This window comes from Nicotiana tabacum, chromosome 2 (genome assembly GCF_000715075.1).
Source record: "Nicotiana tabacum cultivar K326 chromosome 2, ASM71507v2, whole genome shotgun sequence".
Taxonomy (NCBI): Eukaryota; Viridiplantae; Streptophyta; class Magnoliopsida; order Solanales; family Solanaceae; genus Nicotiana; species Nicotiana tabacum.
Genome location: NC_134081.1, coordinates 97,586,379 through 97,608,555, shown reverse-complemented (window position 1 = coordinate 97,608,555; position 22,177 = coordinate 97,586,379).

The following is a 22,177-nucleotide window of genomic DNA, read 5'->3' as shown; positions in this document are numbered from 1 at the left end:
GGGACGTGGACGGGTATAAACTTTGGTACTCAGGAGTCCAGAAAGGTAAGAATGGAGTGGGCATCTTGGTGGATAGGGAACTTAGAGAGTCGGTGGTTGAGGTTAGACGAGTGAATGATAGATTAATGACTATTAAGTTGATGGTTAGAGAGTGCACCATAAACATCGTTAGCGCCTATGCGCCGCATGTGGGCCTAGATGAGGAGGTTAAACGGCGCTTCTGGGAAGGGTTAGATGAGATTGTGCATCAGGTTCCGCCTGCTGAGAAGCTATTCATAGGAAGGGATTTCAATGGGCATATTGGGTCGACCGCAGGTGGTTATGGCGAGGTGCATGGAGGCTTTGGTTTTAGGGAGAGGAACGGAGGAGGTACATCGTTGTTCGACTTCGCTAAGGCTTTTGGGTTAATGATTGTGAACTCTAGCTTTCAGAAGAGGGAGAGGCATTTGGTTACTTTTCAAAATGCGGTGGCGAAGACCCAAATTGACTATCTCCTCCTCAGGAGGTGTGACAGAGGGTTGTGCAAGGATTGCAAGGTGATTCCGGGTGAGATACTCGCGACGCAGCATAGGCTCTTGGTAATGGACGTTGGTATTATGTTAAAGAGGAGAAAAAAGGTCTACTCGAGGAAGACCGAGAATAAGGTGGGGAGCCTTAACTAAGGATAAAGCCCAAGCGTTGGAGGGGCGGTTGTCGGCTATGGGAGCTTGGAGGAGCAGTGGTGACGCGAGCACTATATGGTTAACGACAGCAGACTGTATTAGGGAGGCTGCGAGAAAGGTGTTAGGGGTCTCGACGGGTGTCTCTGGTGGGCACAAAGGAGACTGGTGGTGGAATGAAGTAGTCCAAGGTAAAGTGGAAGCAAAGAAGGCGGCGTACCTGAAGTTAGTGGGGAGCATAGGTGAGGAGGAGAGGCGAGTGTGCATGGATAGGTATAAGGCAGCTAGGAAGGAGGCTAAGCTGGCGGTCACAGAGGCTATGACTGCGGCTTATGGTCGTATGTACGAGGAATTCGGGGGAAAGGTGGGGAGAAGAAGTTATTCCGGCTGGCCAAGTTGAGAGAAAGGAAGGCTCGAGATTTGGACCAAGTGAGATACATCAAGGACGAAGATGGTAGAGTATTGATGGAAGATGCCCAGATTAAGAGGAGATGGCAGACTTACTTTCATAAACTTCTGAATGAAGAAGGGGATCGGGATATTGTGCTAGGCGAATTGGAGCATTCCGAGAGTCACCATGACTTTGGGTATTGCAGGCGTATCGAGGTTGAGGAGGTCGTGGGAGCTATGCGTAAGATGAGTAGGGACAGAGCGACCAGGCCAGATGAGATTCCGGTGGAATTTTAGGAGTATTAGGAGAGCAGGTTTGGAGTGGTTGATTAGGTTGTTTAATATTATTTTTAAGGGGAAAAGGATGTCGGATGAGTGGAGGTGGAGTACGGTGGTTCCATTGTATAAGAACAAAGGTGATATCCAGAGTTGTAACAATTATAGGGGTATCAAATTACTGAGTCATACCATGAAAGTGTGGGAGAGGGTGGTTGAAGCGAGGGTGAGGATGACAGTGTCTGTATCCGACAACCAGTTCGGGTTCATGCCGGGTCGTTCGACTACAGAAGCTATACACCTTGTTAGAAGGTTGGTGGAACTATACAGAGAGAGGAAGAAGGATCTGCATGTGGTGTTTATTGACCTAGAGAAAGCGTATGACAAGGTTCCTAGAGAAATTCTCTGGAGATGCCTGGAGGCAAAAGGTGTGTCAGTTCCCTACATTATGATGATTAAGGACATGTATGATGGGGCTAAGACTCGGGTTAGGACAGTAGGAGGTGACTCTGAGCATTTTCCTGTTGTAATGGGGTTACACCAAGGTTCTGCGCTTAGTCCGTTCTTATTTGCCCTGGTGATGGACGCGTTAACACACCATATTCAAGGGGATGTGCCATGGTGCATGCTATTCGCCGATGACATAGTTCTGATTGATGAGTTGCGAGCCGGTGTTAACGAGAGGCTGGAGGTTTGCAGACAGACTCTTGAGTCTAAGGGTTTCAAGCTGAGCAGAACGAAGACGGAATACCTGGAGTATAAGTTCAGCGCTGAGTCAGGGGAAGTGGGTGTGGATGTGAGGCTTGATTCGCAGGTCATCCCGAGTAGAGGCAGCTTCAAGTTCCTTGGTTCGGTTATCCAAGGGGGAGGGGAGATCGACGAGGATGTCACACACCGTATTGGGGTAGGATGGATGAAGTGGAGGTTAGCATCTGGAGTCCTGTGTGACAAGAGAGTGCCACCGATACTCAAAGGTAAGTTTTATAAAGCGATGGTTAGACCGGCCATGATGTATGGGGCTGAGTGTTGGCCCGTTAAGAACTCACATATCCAGAAGATGAAAGTAGCAGAAATGAGAATGTTGCAGTAGATGTGCGGGCACACTAAGATAGATAAGATTAGGAATGATGATATTCGGGAGAAGGTGCATGTGGCTCCCATTGATGACAACATGTGGGAAGCGAGGCTTAGATGGTTCGGACATGTTCAGAGGAAAAGCCCAGATGCTCCGGTACAGAGGTGTGAGCAGCTGGTTACATAGGGCATGAGAAGAGGTAGAGGGCGGCCTAAGAAGTATTGGGGAGAGGTGATCAGGCAGGATATGGCGAGGCTCCAGATTTCCGAGGACATGACACTTGATAGGAAGATGTGGAGGTCGAGTATTAGGGTTGTAGGTTAGGAGGTAGTTGAGTCGTGCCTTACTTCGTAACATGGTGGGACTAGCCATGTAGGATTTTTGTCTAAGATAACTAGTGGGAATGTTGTGGCTTACTATTTCGCTTTTCAGTGCAGGTCCTATTTACTAGCTATCGCTTTTGCTTTACATCTTTCTTCTAGATTTCATGATGTTCCTATTTTTCTTATGACTGTTGTGGTGATACTAATATTTACTAATATTGTCTCCCTTTACTTTGCATCTTTCTTCTGGATTTCATGGTGTTCCTATTTATCCTATGATTGTTGTTGTGATACTAATATTGTCTCCCTTTTTGTCCCTTTTGTCGTTTTGTTTTTTTGAGTCGAGGGTCTTTCGGAAACAACCTCTCTACTCCTTCGGGGTAGGGGTAAGGTCTGCGTACACACTACCCTCCCCAGACCCCATTAGTGAGATTTTACTAGGTGGTTGTTGTTGTTGTTGTTGTTATTTGGATAGACAGGCGAAAACTGATAATAAGCAGTTGATGTGTTTGGTAGAAAAGTGCTGATAAATTATTCTTTTATTAACATGACTAAAATATCCTTAAAAACTTTACAAAAGGTTATAAATTAAAAAGTTTCTTTGTAAAGAAAAATATGAACAATGAATATGGAATGAAAAGAAAGTTAGAAAATTTATTTTGGGAAAAATATTTTGTGAATTAGAAAATATTATTAAGGATAAACTAGTAAAAGTCTTGGTCAAACTAAAAGTGCTTATAAAGTCATAAGTTGGGGGTGACCAACTTATGACTTATGGCTGATTTTAGCTTATAAGCACTTGGCTTATAAGTATTTTGGATATTTATCAAACGCGTAAATAAGCCAAAAAGTATTTATAAGTCAGTTTGACCAGCTTATAAGCATAGCCAAACACCCTCTTATTGTGTTCTCTCCAGTTTCTTGCTGTATTTAAGCTATCAAGTAACAATCCTTTTCCAAAGGCATAATGTGGCAAAACTGTATCAAGGCTTGGGAAAGCTCATTCATTGTATATAACATGAGTATAGTAATTGATGATTGTTGACATTTGTTGTACACTAGTGACAAGTGATTGAGTGAACATTACACTCGCTCCAATTGGAAAAATGTTCCCTATCTACAAAAACAAAAGGTAGGTATTATGTTCTTTTCAAAAATACTAGTTTTGATCTCCCTTAAGTTACCTTCTTCACGGGATGATTATATCGTAGATAAGTCATTTTTTTTCTTCATAAATCATAAATAGGGCCATTTTAAGTCCCCTTTTCCCAAACTTGAGTTAATATAGCACATGTAGGGTGTGCGTGCGTTAATTTGAGTCAATATTATCTATATCTATATTATATTAAAAGCATGAAGGCCCTTAGCAAAATATCGTTAGTCTCTTTGTAACAATATATATATATATATATATTGTTACAAAGAATATTAAACCAGTTATGTCAATTTGCTAAATCCATAAAACCAAATCAATTAAAATTAAAAAGCGTTTGCGCTGCATTGTTCATTGACTAAAATAATTAATGTCCTCGTGTTCAATATGAAGATTTTGTCTCATAATGGATTGAAGGTAAATCATGACTTTTCTCTTTATAGAATAATTGAGATTGGGTTTTGTGAAGCTATCAAAAAAGATGACTACAAGAGGGCTGTTACATTGTATCGTATTGTTACTTTAAATACAATATTTATTTTGATTGTTACTTAAATTTTATTGTATCGTATCGTTAAATCCCTCGTTACATAAACGACGAAATGTGTTACTTTATGTAACGACTGATTTGGTGTGGTCACATCGTTACCTTGTCTTTTTCTCTCATCTTACCCTTCATTATTTTTAAATAATTTTATTTTATCATTTACCCTATCTTTTTGTATAATAATTTTATCCCATATCATAATTTTTGTTTATAATATTGCAGTTCTATTCTTCATATTGTTGGTGCGTGATATCATAAAACGACGAAAAACGATAAATCCATCCAAGCATTGTATTCATCAAACGATAATGTACAATACAATATAATACAATACAATACAATACATTATGAAAAGATATGTAACAACCATCCAAACAAGTTGTAAGCGTGCAGTGAAAAAGAGCAAGTTGTTGGAGACTGAGTTTATGAGATTTTGTACATATAATAATGCACGTTCATAGCAACAAATTTTGAGAATAGATTAATTGAAAAGGTTCAAAATTGTCTCTCGACTGTTAGAAATAGGACGGATTTACCCTCCATTAAGAGTTGGTATCATTTGTGCCCCTGCCATGACCTAAAGGGGTCGTTAATATCCTCATTCACTAACGGACGCAATTTTCGAATTTTTTTATTCCGAAAAAAGTATTTTTCTCTTTTTTAAAATCCACCTAGCACACCACATCCCCTCCCTCTCTCCATTTCTTTTTTCTTTATAAAAAGGGTAAAAACAATGTCCGTGAACTATACAAAATGGAACAATTAAGTCTAAGGCAAACGAAGAGAGAACAAACAACTACAACAGGGAGAAAGTTATGACTTGGAGAAATCAAGAACCCCCCATTTGCGTGGTTGCCACTTTTTCACACACGATAAATGGTGATTTATGCCATCTGCTGTCTCGTATTAACGAAAGGGAGCATTTGGGATAAAATTACACTGACATGCATTGTATTTTTTGCTGTAAGGACAAAACGATGTATCTATTTAGGTTTTGATACTTGTAATTTTTTTTCTCCTTTATTTTCCTATCTTCTTAATGAAAGCACATATTGGTGAAAAACTCAAACCGTATCATGATTGGATTAATTCATGCGAAAAGAAAAATCTGGAGTTGTTGCTACAGTTTTGCACCGGAAAACAAATAGAACAATTATACCCTTTCCCAGCCCCTTATTTTATTTATTTTTTTAATTTCTTTTTTTCTCCCCCTCGTTTTCTTTCTCTTTTTTCTTCCTATCCTTTCAACCTAAATCGATGAACCTCACCCAAAACCTCCCAAGGACCCCAAAAAATTTTCCAAACAAAGTAACACATGCTAATAAAATTACACTTACGCTCACTTACAAATGTACAAAAGTAGCACACCATCATGAAACTTTCATGTTCAAGTGAATCTTTAGTATAATTGTACTTACATACCATGCGTGCTTTAGACGACTTATCTTTCTACTGATTGCCCTTTTTCCTCTTGGTTTGATTTTCTTCCGGTGAATGGATACATCAACCGATATATACTCCATATGTTACGACTACATGTAAAGGAAGAAAGTAACTCAAACTAAAGAAAATTTCAGACATAACACTAGTGGGAGTTAAAACATGATTTTTGGTAGACAAGGCTTCTTTGGCAACCTTTTTATGTAAAATTTAAATTTAAATTGTAAATTTTGTAACACAAAGCATTCAAGGGGAGATCAACTCGTGAGTGAAATGAAAATTTTGCTCTTTTTAAAAAAAAAACTATTTAGTTACATAAAAAGTTAAAACTCTATTAACGGTAAAGCTATCCTAGTCTTACATGTTCTCTTTGCAGCTAGCATCGTCCTCATTAATCTTGGAGGGTTCTATGCTATTAATAGATGATGGTATACACAACGTAAATTTATTAGGAAGTAACTTATCGAAAAGAACCAATTAGAGTTTAAGAGATTATATCAAAGAGAACCAATCTATTTTAACTGTTGTATGGGTCAAAATCTATCTTTAAAATTTTTAAGTAAAAATAGTATTGGTGGAACGTTCCAAGTTGTCACTTGTCGAAGTAATCTAAGAAATGGCGAAGTCTGTGGTCGATGAGTCAATAAGAGCTGAAGCTGAAGAGTCAGCAAGGGCTGAAGCCGAAGAGTCGTCAAGGATTGAGGCCGAGGTCGAGCACCTTTGACAGAGCTATAACGGTTAGTTTCAAGATAGGACATAAAAGAGAATATTCTAGTGGATATTCTCTATACTTGTATTATTAGGGTTTTTAGGAACATGTTCCTTATAAATAGAAAGAGACACAATGATAGAGGACATGTAATATTCATTTGTAAAATACACTTTGACTATAAATGAGAGAATCGGATCTTATTGCAAGCATACAAACACAACCTTTTCATTAAGATTCTTGTTTATATTTTTTCACTGGATCCGAGAATAACCCAGATATTCAAAGGATGTCCATCACTCATCATTGTCAGAAAGAACATTCTCTGATTCCATCTTTTCTTGGATGACTCATTCATTCTATTTACTGTCATTTACTATTATTCATCAATATTTAATACTACATTATTTCCTTGGACTTCTTAAATATTGGTTGTGTGCTACTGCTGCTATAAAAATACATCTACATAGTATTTATTTCACTTCTGAGAAATTCATCTTTGGCATATTATTGTTAACTAAGATTAACCCTCATTTATATAAATTTAATTAGTTGAACCAAGATCTATATTTTTTGGTCAAATAATTTGGCGTCGTCTGTGGGAATTTCTTAGGTAAATTTTCAGTTTCCTCTAGATCTATAGCTAACGCAAGTCACTAACCTAACAAACCCCGAGATCTTCTTCTTTGTATGTACAAAAACCTACATGGAAGGTAACCAAAGAGAAAGGACAAAAATAACAAGTGATTTCCCTTGCAACCTCATGAACACTATCAACGAGAGTTGCGAAACTGTAGGTGAGGACGTGACACCCAACGCTTCCCCTAGGCGAGATAGGTTGCCTCCCTCTCACTACATCATAACAAAACCCAGTGGAAAAGGGGCCTCCACGTACGCAGAAGAAGGGATACCCCCAGCTATGAAAAAACTCCTCGAAGCATGGCTAACCGATATGCTGGTGAGCGTCCTCAACAGACCCGCTCCAGGCATAACTACAGAAACCAAAAAGATCTTGCACGATACGATAAATGGACGAGTAATGCAACTAACCAAGCCCTCCGATGACAGGTATGACTCACAGTATTACTAACAGTACAAGTGACAGTGCCCTCGCTGTCGTCCTAAAGAAGATGGAAGAAATGGATAATGAAAACAAAATACTCCGAGATCAAATGAAAGAACACCAAGAACGAGTCGACAAGATACCGGGCGCTCCTAAGCTGTTGCCAAAAAGGGACGCCGGTAGATTCGTAGAGCAGCCGTACAACGATGACGCTTCCCCACATGCCATACCAAATACCTTCAAAATGATGCCTTACCTCAGGATATACGATAGAATGACCGATCCTGAGGATCATGTGACTCATTACGTCACCGCCGTGAAATGCAACGACCTCGCCAAGGAACAAGTATCCTCTATTTTGCTGAAGAAGTTTGGCGAAACCCTTACGGGAGAGCATTAATATGGTATTCACAGCTACCAGCCCGCTCCATAGAAACTTTCGAGGAAATGGCCGATAAGATTGTAACCGCCCATGCTGGAGTCAAGAAGGCCGAGGCAAGAGTAAACGGTATGACAGACTCGAAGAAAGTATCATTTTCGACGAGTCAGATGCCAACGGTTTGACTTTTCCTCATAATGATGCCCTCGTTATTACTTTACGTATTTTAGTAATGATGTCAAACGTATCATGGTGGACGATGGAAGTGGTGCATGCATTATCCATCCCCGAGTCCTTACCCAAATGAGACTCGAGGATAAGATAGTGTCGCGCTGCATCACGCTAACCTGTTTTAATAATGCAGTTGAATGGACATCTGGGGAAATTACACTCCCCGTCTTGGCCAGTGGCGTGACTCTGGAGAAGACATTCCACATCATAGACCAGGCCACCGCGTACAACGCCATAGTGGGATGACCATGGATATATCCCATGAGAGTCATCCTCTCCAGCCTATACCAAGTAATTAAATACCCAACATCATGGGGAATATTCAGCATACTCGGAAAACATCGCACGTCACGAGAATGCTACCGCATTGCCTTAGACAGCACGACAACCCAACAGAAAAAAAAAACAAGGAAAAAGAGGCATAGCAATCAACAGGGCCGAGGTCAACGCAAAAAGAGACCGGGGACGTCATCATGGATCCTGAAACGGTCGAGGCTATAGACTCAACCATAGAAGACCTCGACCCCCTTCAATTGGACATCAATAACCTTAGAAAAAAAGGCCTATATCGGGTGTAAACTCTGAGAGCCAAGTAAATTCAGTCAATTCTTAATAACTAATGCATATTTGTTTGCCTTCAGCCATGCAGATATGTAGGGCATCCTAAGGGAAATCACCACACACAAATTAAACATCGACCCATTCTACAGGTCAGGCATAAATTCAAGTCCACCATCAACGATGCGATCTGCGAGGAGGTAGAAAAGCTGCTAGAAAACGGCTCCATCAGGGAGTCAAAGTACCCTAAGTTGATCACCAACGTAGTGATGGTCAAAAAGAAAAAAGGGAAATGTAGATGTGCGTGGATTTCACAGACTTGAACAAAGCATGTCCGAAGGATTCGTTCCCATTACCCCACATCGACCAACTCTTTGACACAACATCCGGGCACGAACTATTGAGTTTCTTAGACGCATACTCAGGCTATAACCAAAATCTTATGGAGGAAGAAGACCATGAGAAGACCACGTTCATCACCCACCAAGGAACGTATTGTTATAGGGTCAAGCCATTTGGGCTGAAGAATGCGGGGGCTACATATCAAATATTGGTGACAAAGATATTCAAAGACGACTTAAAGTACAAGGGCGGCGAATTGACGTTTTTTTTTATTTTCAGTATTCTACGTAGTTGACTAGTTTGCCAATTAATCGACTAGAGATAAAAATAGAATAATAATAATAATAATAATGCAGAAATGAAGAGTAGGAAATAAAGACACCGGGATTTTTATACTAGTTCGGATTCAATGTGAATCCTACGTCCAGTCCCCTTGGGTTGTAAGGGTGATCTCTTTCAGTATTTGAAGTATCTCGAGTACAATATGGTTGATGTAGCTTTACACCAACGACTTAGTTTTTATGTCGCTTTTCTCTTCTTGATACAATGCATCACCAATGTTTATCTCTCTTTCTTCTCTCACTAATTACACAACAAATCTACGGAGAAGTACACGGCTTATTTGGAGTAGAACAAAAAGAGTGATAATGGTTCGTTCAAAGTAAGTCTTCTTTAAGTTTGGAACATATGTATATATATATACTTCGTGAGGCCTTCTTGACTCTTGATTGGCGTGAATCTTAAGAGATTACAAACCCAAGGGAGTTAATCCTTGAAATGAATCATAAATTGATTCTTTCCAAGAATAAAGTTAAGTTTCTGTTGATCTTCCTTGATTTGTGATCTTGACAGGCTTGTCATCCGCTAGGCATATCTTTTCCATTACTTGAGTGATCAACGATAGATCCCTTGATTTATGGCTTCAACGATCTCCAATGTAGCACTTTGCAATCTTGTTTCCCTTTGATTTGGGACCTTCCTATAATAGCTTCCGTCAATCATCTATCAAATCATTGATTGATTCTTCTTCTGGATCTCCACTGCTTTTTCCTTTTTCATCTCTAATCATTGATTCTTGTCCTTTGCTTTGCTTCTAGAGCTCCCGTTAATAGATTGTTTCCTTAATCTATACTTGAATGATAGGGCATCTTGATTCCTTTATTTTATACCTTGTGATCCTTCACCAAATGTGATATATTATTTTTTATCATTGAAACTCATATTTAACAATCTCCCCCTTTTTGATGATATATATATATATATATATATATATATATATATATATATATATATAAACATTTTAGTTCCTTGTTGTCTTACTCTGCTGTAGTCGACTCCGCCTCAACAGGTGTTACATATACTCAGTTGACTCCCCCTCAACAAGTGTTGTTATTTGTCCCGCAATGTATGACTTCTTTTCTCCCCCTTTTTGACATCAGCAAAAGAGGGGATATGCATATATAGAGCTGAAATTAAGTAGAAATAGGCACATCATAGGCAAATATTTACAAATTATAGGCATGCAGAGTTTAGAAAAAGTTAAAAATAATATCCAGCGAGTGGTTATCCGGTCCAAAATAGTGAAATAGCTAAAACATTGTCTGAAACATCCATAACTAATGAGAAATCTGCCCCTTATCTTTGAAACGTTGGGCCCAGTCTCTTTGGAGATTGCATGGATGTCCCCAACAATGGATTGAGTTACAACAAGAAGGTCCTTGATGATGGTCAACCTGTTGTCAATAGTAGTCAGTTTCTCTACAAGATCAGGATCACCTACACTATGATGGAAAACAGAGGCTTTGATCTTAGAATCGGGATGAACATTATTGACTTCACCTTCTTGTTTCTTCACCCAGGAACCCTTAGTTCATGAATATCCCATACTGGTAAAGGCTCTAGAATTGTAGGACTTTGAAATAGAGACAAAGGGGTATTCTGAGATAGAGATGTTGTGGCCTTCCAAGATGTGGGTGATAGCCATACCATAGGGTAGACTGGTGGGATCATCATCACTCTCAATCATGAAGTTTATGACCTATGAGGATAGTTTATCCTTAATTTTGGTCACAAGACAGTAGACAAGAAAGGTTGGGAATGAGCCAGTACGAGAAACAAGAGTAGTTGCAACAATGTGGGCCAGAACTCGAGTTTCAAAACTAACATCACTGGGACATAATTGGTTAGGAAGGAAATCAGATGGACACTCGGCAATACAACATTTTGCTTGATCAAAAGAAATTTTAAAATTATCAGGACAAGTATTCTTTAAAATCATAGGAAAACCGGAGCACTTACACTAAAAAATTGAGTCAAACATGGCACAATCAAGGACAATACATTTTCCTAGAACTAGGGATTCTAACTTATCAGGCTTGCTAGAGCAAAGATTGGCATAAAATATTTTCACTAAAGGTTCATGGACTTTGGGAGGGGGTACAGAGAGAAATTTAGACCATCCTTGAAAATCAAACAGATCCTTTATTTTGGATTACTCTACCATGAGCAATAGGCTTGTCTTTCAGAGCAACAAAGAAATCCCTATTTGGGGTATCCCATAAATTGAGGTCGGACTCTAGAGAACTTGAGAGGTCTATTTTGGATTTCTTGGGGGTAAAAGATTCAAGAGGGTCTTCCATGGGCCTTTTGCCAAGAGCTTTTTCTCCTATTCGGTGAGAGTTGTCAGATGGTTCTGCTTGAGAAGAGGAAAACCCTTCTGAGTGATCAGACCCTAGGTCTACTTGTTCTGGAGGCTGAGAAGAGGGTTTTCCCTTGGAACGAGTACTTTTTCTTGTGGAGGCAGACGGATTCTTGGAGTATTTAGCCATTGACTAATTTTGAAGAAGGGTTTGAAGGATTCTGAAGAAGGGTTTCTGAGCGATAGGAACAATGAAGACATACGAGAATGGTTCTGAGGATTAGAAAGAAGGGATTTTGACGGTTGAGTGCAGGAAAGGAAAGGGTATCAGTGAAGGGTCATGATGATTGATTTTATTTTCTTGAATCTGCGACTGATGGGAAAAGAGAGGGAAATCAAAGGCGCTTAATAAATGCATACTTACAGAGAGAATAAAACTAAAAGCATTAGACACGCAAGAATTAAAACTACCACATAGGTCCTAATTTTTTTTTATCAAGCGAAATAATGCCAAGTAGTTCTCTTGGGTAGGAAAATCTATCTTCAAGTAAAGGCTTAGTAAAAATGTCTGTTAATTGATCAGTGGTGGCAACAAATGATAATTCTATATCTCCCTTAAGGACATGATCTCTAATGAAATGACATTTAATGTCTTTATGTTTAGCCCTAGAATGATACACAGAATTCTTTGAGAGACATATAACACTAGAGTTAACACAAAATATTTGAATAGGTTTAAAAAATAGTTCACAGTCACCCAGTTGATGAGACGTCGATAGTAACTGTGCACAACATTGCCCAATGGTAATATATTCTTCCTTAGTTGTGGATAATGCAACTGAGTCTTTTTTCTTACCGTTCCATAATATTAATGCCTTTCCAAGTAATTGACATGTTCTGATGGTGCTTTTTCTGTCTTCCTTATCACCTGGAAGATCAGCATCTAAAAAACCTTCTAGCTTAAAATTGTTAGAACGTGGGTACCATAGTCCATAAGAGATAATTCCGATGAGATAACGAATTATTTTCTTTACTGCAGTCAGATGCGATTCCTTAGGAGCTGACTGAAACTTGGCACATTTACACATACTAAACATAATATCTGGTCGACTAGCAGTCAAGTAAAGCAAAGAGCCAATTATTCCATGATATTTAGTTTCATCAATTGGATTTCCTTTTTCGTCCTTGTCGAGACTTGTTGACGGGCTCATTGGTGTACCAATTGCTTTAGCACTGCTCATTCCAAACTTTTAAATTAATTCCTTTGTATATTTTGTCTGGCACACAAAAGTTCCTTCTTTAGATTGTTGAATTTAAAGTCCAAGGAAAAACGTAAGTGATCACGCCCAACTATGACTTATGAAAAGGACTAAGCAGTCGTTGCAAATATAATCCGGTTTACAAGTCCGGATTCAAATTCCACAAGGAATTAACCTATTAATCACAACTGCCAGTTTCGCAAGAATTCAAGTAATCAACTTTCAGAAATATTGAATAATGCGTTGAGTGTTTACTAACTAAAAATAAGGTAATTAAAAAGTTATAATTTTATTACTAACAAAGTAAATATTGTAGACAAGATTGGAAAGGTCTAGGGTTATGATTTTCCCTCTCGTCGGAATCCTCCCCGCCACGTCTCATATAATTTTGCTTAGATATTTTCTACCGATCGTGAGTACTTTAGGTGTCGTAACTCTCTTCCGAGCAACTACAACAATATACTAGACGTATTTTGCCGAAGTACACTAGCTAGCTTTAGTTTAGAGCTCACTAAGTTCACACCAAGGTTTCGTTATTCCTAATCCCACCTTTAAACCCTCCGTATTGATCCCTCATATACGTTAGGAGTGATGTTGTTCAACAACTACCTAAATATGTACCCTTTTCCAAGTAATACACACTAAATAGGTATAGCCGATTGAGGGCCCTTCAATCAACCACAATAATCACGTAGTTGAACAAGTAGAGAAAATCCAATGGCAAACTTATATTAAATGCAACAAAAATTCATCCTCCAAAAGGTTCCATCAAACCCTAGAATAAAGAGTTTAGCTACTCATAATTGTTTTCAACACTACAATATAAGAATTCATCACCAATAATAGAAAAAGGAAGAAGAAAGATAAAAACTCATTTTTGAATCTTCCGTCTTGCTCCTTGCTCGTTCTTGCCTTCAAGATGTTGTGTAACCCTTAAAAAGTTATTATTTGATGTATTTATATCACTTAGGGTTGATTAGGGGCGGAACGTTTCCATCGAACTTCATATGGGAGAAGCTGGAATCCGCTTCTACCTTCACGCGTCGTGCGCCCATGGACGCGGATTCAGCTTTTGAAATTCTTCCATTTCGCGAAGCGATCTGTGCCTTTGCTTCACTGCGCTGTTTTGTGCCTTCACTTTTCTCCTTTTTCGTGTCCGTTTTTGTGCCACGCACGATAATAGACTAGCTCTCAATCCTTCCATTTTTCTCCCTTTTGTAATAATTTGATATCTTTTGCTCCATTATCATTCAAGCTCACTCCTACAAATAAGAAATATGTAATGATTGTAGTTCACTTCAAATATCATGTAATCTCCCGCATGATATTTCTAACCACCACACACTTAGACTTTTGCTCATCCTCGAGCGAATAAAATTAAGCACATTGGCAAGAAACAAATTTCCAAACCTACTCAAGCCACATGCCAATGACAATAGTTTATACCAACGCTTAGAACCTAGCGTAAGCACTATTCATACTTTTCCTCAAGATTTACGTCATGCCAAGACTAATTAAAATAATTGTGTGACTCTCGCTAACATCCTAGCCTTAAAATTTGACTCCAATACATCTCAAACTAAGACTCGCTTCTCGTGCCAACTCAAAAACCAAGGCCTTTACCAATCTTTTGCAGATCATGTGCCCTCACCAATAAACCAAAGAGAGAAAGTAGTTCACACATGCAAACATAAGTTTAAGTATATTTTAAGGACTCTCCAATCGAAAGAATTCGCTCACTCTCGCAAAAATAACTCATATGCCACCCAAGTTCGTACCGTAGGCTTGCCTGTAGTGTAAGACTTGACTAATTTAAGTTCGCACAGACTCAGATCAAGTAGGACTCCATAGGTTATAATGTGGGCTAAGGGACGGGTAGGATATATTTGTAAAACAATAGTGATTATCCCTCCTAAATACTTTAATACACTATACTTCACTTTTAAACACCTTCTCATCACGACCAAGTCAATATCATGCCACGAACCAATACATAATTAGGCCCTTCTTCTTCAAGCATATCATAATGTAGATGCTCACTAGCCCGGATCAATACCTGGGAGGTGTACTTCAAAATCTTTTTGTTTTTTTTCTTTTTTTTTCTTTTTACACTCCCCTTAATTTTGGTGTTTCTAGCTAGTAATTCATTTAAACACAATGCGCCTTCTCGGCCTTCCTATGGTTCCATTCAAAAGCTACACAGTCTCTTTCTTTACTTTTATAGTGACTTAAGTGCTTTCGGAGGTAAAGGGTGAACAAGATTTGATTAAGAACAAGGAGAATTTAGTTTGTAATGTGGATTCCAAGAAAAAGATCTACAAGCTCAAAAGGGTTGACTATGGATAATATTAGCACCGGTGGACCAAAGTGGCTCAATGGTCAATCAAAGAAATACCTATATCATCTCCTAGCCTAACGATACTTAATCATTTCGTTTCGACTCACACACGGGACAAGTTCTAAACTAGATTGGGATGGCACAAAGTACAACTCAAACTTCTCACCTCGCACAATGCACATGACCTACTCAAGACGGCTCAGACCCGACTCTCAAGTTAATGCAGCTAAGCACTGTCATCATAGAACCAAATCATATACGAAGTACATAACATGAGTCAAAAGATGAGCCCAAGATTCAAAGTAAAGTCACATATATTCTCAAGGCACATAATCACAAGAATTACGAGGAAAGTACTAAGCACAAATGCTCCAGGTCTAATCCCCTATATAAATTATGTCATGAAGCACAACACTCAATTTCTTCCCATTCCAATATTAGTTCAAAACAAACAAAGGAAAAGAAAAAAAAATTGCATTTTTTTTCTTTTTAGACTTTAAACCCTCAATAAATTTGTCTAGGAAATCCATCGTCGGGCAAAGTCTACAAATTCTTTTACAAAGTTTGAGAAAGAAAAAAAAACTACCTAAGACTACCCGGTGCAAGAAAATGACATCCTCGGGAAAAAACCTTGGTTTAACGAAAACTCGAGATTACGCCAATAAAAAGCTAACTACAATTACAATGACCTTGAATGTGATCATAGCAAAATATATCACTAACATTTAAACACATGCCACAAAAATCAAATTCTGACACCTCCACCCCACACTTAAGAGAGTGCACTGTCCTCAGTTGCACAATATCACAGAAACAGACAATAAATAATCAATAGTAGAGTGGGTGTCAGAACTCCTTCATCATATCTCAGGCTGTGGGGAGGACCGGTAGCAAACCTCGGTCCGCAATGCCGATGGATCCTCCAATGCGACACTAGATATGTCGACGGCTGCTATCATCTCACCCTCCCTAGTCAGAGCAACATCCCCAACAACCATCTCTTGAACCTCCATCGGCTCCTCAGTAGCAGTGCCATCAGTAGCACTCAAAGCAGACAACTCTGCATCCCCCAGCTCCTCAAAGTCTGTCTGAACTCCAATATGTCATACCTATCTTTCTCCACGAACAACCTCGAGTAGCATAGCGAACTGCTCTCACATCCACTAATCTCTAGTCTCTTGTGCGGCTAGGAAAGCACGGTCCCGTCCCTCTAAATCTGCTCGCAACTGCTGAAGTGCACCCTCCATATCAGTGATGCGCTCACCATGGCCCTTCTTCTTTATAGTCATTTCTGTTGGGTCCTGAACAAAGAAAATATCATGGAATGCCGAATTTGTGCCTCCACCTATCTCATCATTCTTCTTAGTCAATTTGTATTTATTAAGTAACGCAGTCAAAGTATGCACAAAGTAGAGCGTCCACTGCATGTTCTTTCTGGTCTTCCCCATTTGACTTCGCAAGATAGCTCCAACGTTCACTGCAATATCTTTCATCAGGGCATATACCAAGAACACTCTCTCCCAAATCACAATAGACTTGTGCGTTGCTGGCATGAATCTATTGCAGACCTAATTCAACCATATTCAAGCCTCCTTGTTCATGTACATCTTTGCCAACCCATCAGTTTCTAACTAATCGGCTGGTACAGATCCCCCACACAAGACCGCAATTATCTAGTCCACATCCAGCCTTTGCTCTCTCCTCTAGTACTCTGATTCGGACTGCGAAGGTATGCGGTAGTACTTATTTATTGTCGTGGCGGAGATATCAACTTGAGTCCCACGAACCCAAACAATGTCATTGCCCTTGTCTTGTTCCCAATTTGCATACAACTCACGCACGAGAGTCAAATTTTCCTCGCCCTTCGGCCCTTGAGCAAAGCGTGTCCACTTATTCTCCTCTATTGCTCGCAAAATATCCGGGCAACTTGACTTGGTAGCCCCAAAATTCAACGGTCTTTCAAACAGTATTGGATTGATTTGCTTAGTCTTTATAAGCTTCCATTTGTTTCACACACTTTCACTCACTTTCACTCACAAACCTCTTTTCCCACACGGCCGTAGCACCCGAAACACTCGACTCCCCTTCACATTCGGGCAACGGAATCGTTGCCTCCTCCTCATCAGATGAGTCATGTTCAGATTCTGACTCGACAACCTTTTTTGCCTTTCCCTTTCCTTTCACCTAAGCTACTTTCCGCTTCTTAGCCAGTGGTAGCTTTAAAGCCCCCTCTCTAATTTGTACCAGAGCCTCTCTTAGCCTAGGTGACCGTAATTGATGCGCCCTTTGCTTTATTTGTGCAGGCTGCTCAGTGCTCAGATTGGTGGCCTCAGTGTCCACCTCGGAATTTCCAGCCTTTTCCTTATCATGACTAGCCTTTGTTCGCGCCTCTGCATCACCCTTCTCCGCTACATTCTTGTTAGTTGGTGGTTTCTTTGGGGATGGCTTACCACTACCACCTGCACCATGGCTTCTATTTGATGTCTTAGAGACGGCCATATCACCTACAACGATACAAAATGCATATTAGTATAATGTGTAACATTGAGTCCTAGCGGTATACATTGCACCCCACACTTAGCCCGAAAGCGTAAGTGTGCAACCAGGGTACAAATTTCTATTACAACTTAATGAAATTTATATAAGGTTACTTATCATCATTGTAAATCAAGTGGGTAGGACGACGCACACGTCGTGCACGAGTCGTGCCTAAGTTGGCCGCGGGTCGACATTCGTTCTAAAACAAATGCAATTTAAGTGCAAAAACCCCCCAAACGGCTACCCCACACTCACGAGATGTTCATATTACCAAAACAATGAGTCTTGCTACTCAGACTTCACAAAACCTATCAAAATTCTTATTCGGTCAATTTTTCGAATACCATATATGCATAATATTTACCATCATGTTTCAATGCAAGTACATGTGTTTTGCCCTCCCAATTTAAGTAAGGTGGTGGTAATTGTAGTTTCCCACCTCACTATGCACAACAACCAACATAATCTTGAGCAAACTATGCTCCAAAATTCAGAATTTAATTATCCTACCAAAATAAACCATAACAAGAAAGAAAGAGAAAAACAAAAATCAAACTAAGGGAAACGGGAGGGGTCTGTTACGTGGAGGTGGGGGTAAGGACAATGAAACAAACAAAGAAAAAGAACAACATACAAACTACTTACCTGAGGCATTGAGGGGAGGAGGCAGAAACAAAGAGTGGGAATTGGGATAAGAGGAACGAACACGGGAAGGTTTGTTTTTTTGAATGAATTGGGAAGTGGGGTGTTAGGGGTTCTGAATGAGGAAAAATAATTAAACTAACCTATTTAGGAGTATAGCCCAAAAAAAGAGAAAAAGAAAATTAATAAAGGAAAAAAGAAAAGAAAAAAATCGCGAAGTGGGGCGCACCATGCCCCCACTTTACTGTTTTTTTTGGTCAATTGGCTGGCCTGGGCCGCGTCTGCCTTCGCACCAGGCGCGGATTTAGACGAGCCCAATGCTGGCTATTTTTTTCAGCTGTTCAAATTTAGCCACTTTCGGCCTTTTGTCATGATTTATTCACCTCCAGACATTCCAATTCGTACAACCTCATTCCCGAAATATTCATAAACATGTCAATACTTCCACAATTCAAAATCAAACACGAAAAATAAAGAAAAAATACAAATATTGGGTTGCCTCCCAACAAGCACTTGATTTAACGTCGCGGCACGATGAATTACAACAAAACTATGGGTTGCCTCACAAGAAGTGCCTGATTTAACGTCGCGACACGACTCGTGCTATCCTTTATCAAGGATCTTTCAAGTACAAGGTCGAGATCACTTTTTCTTCCTCAACCATGCCTTGATAATATTTTAGTATTTGCCCATTAACTTTGAACTTGTGGGAGCCATCTTCCGATGTAATCTCGACGGCTCCAGTTGAATGCGAATACATATATACCACACGAAGTCTTGACCATCTTGACTTCAACTTACCCGGAAACAACTTCAATCTTGAATTGTATAGCAATACCATATCTCCAGGTTTAAAACTCCGCTCAAGAATATTTTTGTCATGCATCATCTTCATTCTCTCCTTGTATAGTCTTGTGCTCTCAAAAGCATGGTAGCGAAACTCATCAAGCTCGTGCAACTCTGTGATTCTATTTGTACCTGCATCTCTATATCGAGATTCAGCTATCTCAATGCCCACAAAGCTTTATGCTCCAACTCTACGGGTAAGTGACATGCCTTCTCAAACACCAATTTATACGACGACATGGCAAGCGGAGTTTTAAAAGTGGTACGATAGGACCAGAGTGCATCATCTAACTTTCTCGCCCAATACGTTCTTGTAGCATTCACAGTCTTTGTCAAAACTCTCTTTATCTCTCTGTTTGAAACTTCCACTTGCCCACTCGTTTGTGGGTGATATGGGGTGGCAACCTTGTGGCACACACCATATTTTTCTAACAACTTTGCAAAGGCTCGATTGTAGAAATGAGTGCCTCTATCACTGATTATTTCCCTTGGAGTGCCAAACAGGGTGAATATATTCTTCTTAAAAACCCAATGACACACTTTGCATCATTTGTAGGGAGCGATACAGCCTCCACCCATTTTGACACATAGTCCACTGCTACGAGTATGTATTTGTTTCCATATGAGTTGACAAAAGGCCTCATGAAATTGATTCCCCATACATCAAACACTTCTACCTCCTGAATTGGGTTTATGGGCATCTCATGTCGGCAGTAAATATTCCCGATCTGTTGGCATTTATCACAACCCTTCACCCAGAAGTGTGCATCTTTGAACAATGTCGGCCAGTGGAAGCTCGACTCCAACACTTTTGCAGCTGTCCTTACTCCCCCATTATAGTCACCATATGGGGATGCGTGACAAGCCTGCAAAATAGAAGATTGGACCATCTAGGGAATACATCTCCAGATCATGTTATCAACACAAATCCTGAACAGATAAGGCTCATCCCAAAAGTACATACGACAATCACGAAAGAACTTTTTCTTTTGTACAGAGGATAGGTCATGGGGGATAATAACGCTTGCCAGGTAGTTTGTAATATCTGCATACCATAGCGCTACCTCAAGGCTTGTGGCCAACAGTTGTTCATCCGAGAAAGTTTCCATGATCTCGTCTACCTCAACCTTCTTCTCCTCTCTTTCTAACCTGGATAGGTGATCTGTCACTTGGTTCTCCGTTCCCTTTCGGTCCTGGATTTCCAGGATGAATTCTTGTAGTAGCAACACCCATCAAATCAGGTGCGGCTTTGAAGCCTTCTTCTTAATTAGGTACTTGAGGGCAGCATGGTCAGTATAAACAATTACCTTCGAGCCTAACAGGTATGACCTGAATTTGTTGAATGCGAATACCACTGCTAGAATCTCCTTCTCTGTCACTGTGTAGTTTAGTTGGGCACCACTCAAGGTTCTACTTGCATATTATATTTGGTGCATGACCTTCTCCTTTCGCTTCCCCAGCACTGCTCCCACAACATAATCGCTTGCGTCGCACATCAGCTCAAATGGTTGCTCCCAGTCGGGTGCAACTATGATAGGTGCAGACACCAGCCTCTTCTTCAATTCCTCAAAAGCTACCTGCAGTCATCAAAAAACATAAAAGGGTGATCTTTTCCAAGCAATTTACACAAAGGGTTAGCAATCTTGGAAAAATCTTTTATAAATCGCCTGTAGAAACCAGTGTGGCCAAGGAAACTTCTTATTGCCTTGACGGAAGTGGGTGGTGGAAGCTTTTCGATTACATCAACCTTTGCACGATCTACCTCAATGCCCTTACTCGACACTAGGTGCCCCAAGACTATACCTTCATGTACCATGAAATGGCACTTTTCCCAGTTCAGCACCAGATTAGTCTCCATACATCTCTTCGACACTCTTTTCAGATTCCTAAGGCAGTCATCAAATGAGTCTCCCACCACTGAGAAATCATCCATGAAGACTTCTATTATGTCCTCTACCATATCTATGAAGATGGCCATCATGCACCTTTGGAATGTGGCGGGTACATTGCATAGGCCAAACGGCATTCTCCGAAAAACGTAAATGCCATATAGAAAGGTGAATGGAATTTTCTCTCTATCCTCTTGGGCAACAAAGATCTGATTATACTCCGAGTATCCATCCAAAAAGCAAAAGTGGAATCTCTCTGCCAATCTATGTAGCATCTGATCAATGAACGGCAGGGGAAAATGGTCTTTTCGGGTGGTCTTGTTCAATCTTCTGTAGTCCAAACAAATTCACCATCCCGTGACTGTTCTTGTTGAGATCAACTCATTGTTCTTGTTTTGCACCACAATCATTCTACCTTTCTTTGGCACACATTGAATTGGGCTAACACAGCTACTGTTGGAGATGGGAAAAATGATTCCAGCATCTAACCGCTTGATCACTTACTTTTTCACGACTTATTTCATGTTGGGTTTCAACCTTCTTTGATGTTATCTGGAATGTTTGTTCCTATCTTACAGTAAAATCTTATGCATACAGAAGACCGGGCTGATACCCTTAATATCTGTAATGGTCCAACCAATTGTAGTCTTGCACTCCATTAACACCTGCAAAAGTTGTTATGCTTGCACATCTAACAAACCAGATGAGATAATAACAGGTAAAGTCGAGTTAGGTCTCAAGAAAGATACCTGAAGTGAGATGGTAGCGGTTTCAGTTCCAACTGTGGTGGCTCTTCGATCGATGGCTTAGCTTGAGGGGTCTTTCTTTCTTTTTAAGTGTAAAGACTCGAATTCGAGCTCTCTTTTCCAGTACCCTTGGCCT